Source organism: Accipiter gentilis, chromosome 25 (assembly GCF_929443795.1).
Source record: "Accipiter gentilis chromosome 25, bAccGen1.1, whole genome shotgun sequence".
In the NCBI taxonomy this organism is placed as follows: Eukaryota; Metazoa; Chordata; class Aves; order Accipitriformes; family Accipitridae; genus Astur; species Astur gentilis.
The window spans coordinates 18,450,692-18,457,079 of record NC_064904.1 but is presented as its reverse complement, the minus strand read 5'-3'; the positions used below and the strand labels follow the sequence as shown (position 1 = coordinate 18,457,079).

Below are 6,388 nucleotides of genomic sequence, written 5' to 3'. Positions count from 1 at the left end.
GCAGAGATGGACAGTGTTACTTAAATAAACAAGGGTCTCTTTAAAATTCTCATCCACTTCAGATGTCTAAAGTAAGATTGTGATGATTTTGTCACGGTTTGGTAAATTTACCCCTTTAAGAGGCTTTCATAAATCCCAGAACACACCTTCAGCCAGATTTGAATATAGATTTAGGTTTTAAAACCCAGAAGCTGGGAACACCGCTTTATCAAAGAGAATTTCCCTTTAGCTTAGCAATGTGTCGGAATGGCTCTTGCAAAGATTGGATCTGAGAGGGGGAAAAAGGGGGAACCTTCTTTCCTGGAGCAATCCTGCACACACTTTGCAGCTGCCTCTGCCTTCAGCCTTCTGCAGCTCGGGGAAAAGTTGCAAAAAAAAAAAAAAAAAAAAAAAAAATTAATAATTGTTGCAGCTGTAGGAACTTGAGGGTTTTTTTTTTAATGATTTTTTTTTTTTTTTTAAACTTTCCAATCTCTTCTGGTCCATTTGGAAAGCGTTTCAGAGCAGGTACAGTCCCAGAGAGCCAGACTAGCTGGGGCTAACGGGGAGTGAGTGGAGATGTGTGATTTTCTGCCCTCTAAGAACTTTGTGCTCAGAGAACCAAAATCTGCTTCTGGGATGAAAAGAAACTGTAACTTCTGCTTCTCAGTAAGTTCTCCAACTTTCCGATGCCAATCGTGTTACAGAGCCATTTTCTCTCTCTGCATAGCTGTGTTTCTTCTCTGCTTTTTCTCCCTCTTTACTTCTCCTTCCTCTGATTTAATTTCCGACTCTTCTTACTAACGCGACCGTTTCGCGAGTGGTTTTATTGCCGTGTGTATCGCTCACCAGGCTGATCGCGCTGAGCTGATGCCTTTGTAATATTATGACCAAGGGGAAAAAAAAAAATAATAATAAAAAAAACATTTATACAGGTCGGGTGAAAGTTAAGGAAGGAAGCAACCTCCTCCCCCCCAAATGAACTGATTTATTATTTGTCATCTTTGTACCTCTGATCGGCTCCGGAAAGCGATGCATGCTACGCACTTTTAAGCTTTTCCCTCATCGGATTTGTGTCTAGTTAAAATATTCCAGACTTTCCTTGAAGTTTATCTGCAATTCAATTGCGGGTTGCGTTTTTTTTTAATGGTTTGGGTTTTTTGTTTTGTTTTTTTTTTGTTTGTTTGTTTGTTTGTTGTTTTTTTTTTTAGTTCGACACTCCCCCTCACCCCCAAATATCCCTTTTTGGGGGTGCAAAGCCAGAGACACTGGCAAAGCTGTGTCACTTCGAAAAAGGGTCGGATTCGTTTTAAAATGCCGGAATGCTAAAAAAAAAAATAAAAAAAAAAAATATCCCCCTCCTTACTCAAGCGTCTGGGAGTGGGATGGCAGAGCCGTCACCTCCTTTGGAGAAGGGAAAAAAAAAAAAAAAAAAAAAAAAGGCAGCACCTTCACCTAGATGAAACCAAGTTTCATAATTGGGATGGGGGGGCCCGGGGGAGGAAAGGAGGGGATGGTGGAGGCATTTAGGGGCGATCTGCAATTTGTCCAGCTCATTTCGGAGCCAGACAAGTCCTAAAAACTCTACCCCGAAAGCAGAGAAAGTGAGGTCAGGGCTTGCACCTGAGGGAATTCTTATGTGCACCGGGGGGGGGGGGGGGGGGAATCGTACCCCCCCAAAAAGAAAAAAACCCCAAAACTGAAATCGAGAAATAAATCCACCGCATTTAATAAATAAATAAATAGTCTCGGGGGGGAGGCTGTGCGTGGGGGGGGGGGGGGGGGGGGGGGACACGCGTGGGGGCCGGTGCGGGGCGTCCCCCGGGGGCCGGTGCGGGAGGTTGGGGAAGGGCTGGGTGTCCGTGTGTCCGTGTGTCCGTGTGTCCGTGTGTCCCCGTGTGTTGATGAAAGGCGCTAATACTGCCAGTTTACATAATTTTTCTCTCCAGGCCATGAAGTTACCTTGATGAGCAGCTTTCTGCAGCAATCAGATTATAGCTCCCAACCCAGATATTAAAATAACGGTTACAGTCCCATATCTTGCGTGTTGGCAAACTTGGGAGAAATGAAGGGGTCGGGGGGAGGGGGGGGGGGAGGGAGAGAAAGAGCCAGAAAAGGGGTTTTGTAAGAAAGAAGAAAAGAAAACCGCAGAGAAGCTTTAAACTAGTCTTTCGTTTGTAACCTTTTACAACCTTTATTTCCCGTATATGAAAAGCTCCTTTTATTGAGACCCAGAAAGAACTTTTATTTTTTTTTTCCCCCCTTTGGATTTTTAATTAGAGCCCATCAATTGCAGCCATATATATAGGAATCGATATAAAGTAATCCGTGGAGATGGGCTAAGGTTTTAATCGAAAATCTTCTTTGCCATTCTTTGCAGATCTTCTTTAGCCGCTGGGCTGGTGGAGAAACAAATGTTCATTACAAAAATACCCCCCGAAACCCCCAAAACAGCCCCCCCCCCCCGCAAAGCCACAATGCAGAAAGCTTGCAAAAGATCAGAAACCAACTGTTGTTACCATGTGAATAAGAAATTACTCTTATGCTTAACTTCCTTCTCCCTTGCAGGCAGTGATTTTTCATATTGGAAACTTTAAAACTAGCTCCGAAGACTACAGATAATTTTTCCCTTCTTAAATTGTATATGGGTAACAGTATTTTCCGTGCGGGAAGGGGCTGGCTTGTGCGTCCGCGGGTGTCTGTGTGTCCGGTAACAAAGATCCCACAAGTACAACACTGCCGTGAAATCCAGACACGGTCGGTCCTCTTGCAGCTTCTCAGGCTCACAAATATCGCACTTTCCCCCCCCCCCCCCCCCCTCCCCCCGTAGTGTTTTGGTTTTTTCTCTCTTTTTCTTTCTTTTTTTTTTTTTTTAAGGTGTTTTACATTATGTAAAATTTAACTCTTTGCTTTCACGCGATGGAATATTTCTTTTCCAAGGTAAAAAAAAAACAAGGAGGAAAAATCCCAACTCCTCCAAAGCTCCCCCAACCTTTCTCCTTTCTAAAGAACCGGGGCTGTTTTTCTCCAGGGGAAGGAGGGGAGTGGAAGCTAAATATTAAACAATGCAGGCAGCTTCGGGTTTATTTTGGTAAATTAATTGTGAGACTATTCTGGCTCCTGTGTGTTTCTGCATGATTAAACTGTGCTATTTGTTCCCCAAAGCTGCACATTAGCAGAAAGTGCGAGTCTATTTTAAAGCATCATCCTCAGGTTTAATGTAAGCAAACTAGGCTGAGTGAAAAGTTTACCCGAGTAATTGCAGCTAAGAGTCGAGTTTAGTTGGTTTAATCATTATTTTCTATCTGATAAGTGCGTTTTAAAGAATGGACCCTGCATTTTTTTAATCTGAAGGAAGCGAATCTGACCGTATTTGTACCCCAACCTCGCGTCTTATCTGTATGAAATTTCAATTTATTTAAAAGCCTGGTATTTAATACACTACACGGGCCACATTTAGTTTAGACAAACCCCCTCTTGTACTTTCTCCGTAATCACGCCTAATGAAAACGTGGGATTTTCCCATTATTAAAAAAAAAAAAAAAAAAAAAGAAGTGAAAATATAATGCATCTTCATTAGGAAAATTGACTGCTGTGCTCAAGACAGTTCTTAATTGAAAAGGCAACCTATTTTAATGGTGTGGTTGAGGAGAAGATTACATACTTTATCCAAACACAAAGACAATTAATAATGAGGACCAGGCTGCTGCCATTAACTCTAATGTAGTTACATCAATGTCAAGGCAAGTGCTCGTACCTGAGAGGTGCTGGGGGACCTGCACCCCGCGGCCCCCTCCGCCCTGCCCGGCCACCGCTCATCCCCTCCTCCGGCAGCACCAGCAGCACCCAGGCATCGCCGCCGTCTCCCCCGCTCCACCGAGAAAAAAAAAACCCAACCAACCCACCCAGCAGCATCATCCCCGCCGCTTTGCCCCCCTCCCTCAACCCCCTCCCTTCGTATTATTATTTTTTTTTTTTCCTAATTTTTTTTTTTTTTTTCCTTCGTGGCAGCACAACCCCAAGAAGTTGTGCAAATAGGGCTCGCCCCCGCCGCCTGGTTTAAAGGGACTTTTAAGAGCTGCCTAATTCAGGACATTTAAGAGCATGACAATGCGGAGTGGTGGTAGCGGTTAAGCTGCAGTTTGCAAACGAATCCGTGCCCCACAGCCAAGGGAAAAGTCCTTCCCCCCCCCCCCCCCCCCGGCTCCTTTCCAACGCTGCCAAGCGCCAGCGTTCGCCTGAGCGACGCCTTCGCTTAAGTCTTTTCTTTGGGCTTAAAAAAAAAAAATATATATATATATATAATAAAAAAATTAAACTTTCACTCGCTCGATTTGCTGATAAGGTGTATTTATGCCGAGCGTTGGCGGCGAAGGGTTTGCTCTGTATATTTTGGTTTTTTTGGTGGCTTTTGGGTGTTTTGGTTTTTTTTTTGTCTTTCCCTAGGAGGCACCGCTCAGGTCAAGCCGCGGAGCCGGGCGGTGTTTCCGCGGCTGCGGAGCCGGGCCGGGGGGGGGGGGGGGGCGCGGAGCGGTGCCGGGCGGTGCGCGCCCTTCCCCGAGTTAAACAAAGTCTTGCTCAACCCCCCCCCCCCATTCCTCAGAAACGAAGTTGATTCGATAATTGCAAAGAAAAGAATTAAATCAGAGCAGCGCACTCTTGCCCTCCAAAAAAACCCCAACCCAACCCCAAAATCCCCAAATGAACGGAAAATCCCCCCTCCCCAGCTTCCCCCCCCCCCCCCCCCAAAGTCATCCCCGCCGACAACTTTCCCCATCTTTGTCCTGTACTGAGCCGGGGGGGGACCCCCGTGCCTGGAAAAGCAGAGCTGGTAATGCGGGGGGGGGGGTGTCACGGGTGGGTTTTGGGTTTTTCTTTTTTGGGGGGGGGGAAGGATTTCCAGCTGGGGTCCTGCATGCGGGGGGGGGGGGCTGTCCCGCTCAGCCACCTCCTATGGGGAAAAAATAGGATTTTTTTTTTTTTGGGGGGGTGTTTTTGTTGGTGCGAGACAATGCGGCCGCTGGCTGCCCCCCCCCTTCTCTCCACCGGCCCCCGGGTCTAATCCCGGCTATTCCCCCTCCGGCAGTTTTTAATCTCCACGGGGTGGGGGGGAAGGAAGGAGGCAGTGGGGACGGGGGTGTACGGCGGTACCGGTGCCGGTGCCCAGCATCCCCTCGTGGACAGCCAGACGGGGCGATGCTCGGCCTGTCCTCACGGACAGACAGATGGACAGGGCTGTGCCCAGCAGCTCCTCATGGACAGACATGGCAGCGTGTGGCTGGGCTCCCTGACAGACGGACATGAGAGTGTGTCCAGCCTCCCTTCCCAGACAGACAGACATGATGGTAGGGTGGGCGGAGGAGTGCCCATCCGTAACTCTCAGACAGACAGACAGACAGACACGGTGGTTGGATGGGCAGAGCACGACTCTCAGACAGACAGACTGACATGGTGGTTGGATGGGCAGAGCATGACTCTCAGACAGACAGACAGACACGGTGGTTGGATGGGCAGAGCATGACTCTCAGACAGACAGACAGACACGGTGGTTGGATGGACAGAGCATGACTCAGACAGACAGACAGACATGGTGGTTGGATGGGCAGAGCATGACTCTCAGACAGACAGACAGACACGGTGGTTGGATGGACAGAGCATGACTCAGACAGACAGACATACATGGTGGTTGGATGGGCAGAGCAGTGCTCATCCATGACTCTCAGACAGACAGACTGACATGGTGGTTGGATGGGCAGAGCAGTGCTCATCCATAACTCTCAGACAGACGGACGGACAGACAGCTGTGGCCCACCAGCCCACGCAGAAGAGCCGCTCAGGCTGGGTCCACCCTGGTGGGGCCAGGCTAATCCCCAGGAAGACAGACAGACAGACAGACGGGGCTGTGCCCCGCTCACCCTGCCTGGCAAGGGGGTCCCCCGTTAAATCCCAGCCAGACCAGGTGGAGCACGGCTAATCCTCGGGCAGCGGCCGGGCAGGGCCGGCTCCGGCAGAGCCGTGGTTCGGACCAGAAACACCCGGCCACGTTCAACTGGTTGTTGGACAGACAGACCAAACGTCACCCGGGCGGGTTTCTGCCGGGAGAGGTTAGAGCCCGACCGGGTCCCGCAGGCAGAGAGGAGTTAACGCGTCCGTGGCCATCGCAGCGAGGGATTTTTTTTCTACCTGCGGAAAAACCATAACGCCGTGATTTCCTTCCCTGTACAGGCAGGGAGAGGCAGAGCGGTGGGGTCCAAACTGGCCGTGGCCTTTAGGAACTACCCTAACATCCGCAATCGGAGATAAAAAGAAAGTTCCTGCTGGTTCCCTTCCAGACAAATGAGCCTGGCCGGGTCTCTTTGCTCTTTAGCAGCATCTGCCCACCCTCTGCACCTGATTCCTTCCAGGAGCC

At 49.0% G+C, this 6,388-nt stretch overlaps 1 long non-coding RNA gene across 1 annotated transcript in view; it reads left to right on the top strand.

The window, feature by feature from the left end:
- The first annotated feature begins 432 nt into the window (after positions 1-432).
- The window catches only part of LOC126050610 (uncharacterized), an 83,829-nt gene continuing 77,873 nt past the window's right edge, over positions 433-6,388 (top strand). Inside the window, exon 1 of the long non-coding RNA XR_007509603.1 lies at positions 433-648. This is a non-coding gene — a long non-coding RNA (uncharacterized LOC126050610). The remainder of the gene's footprint in view (positions 649-6,388) is intronic.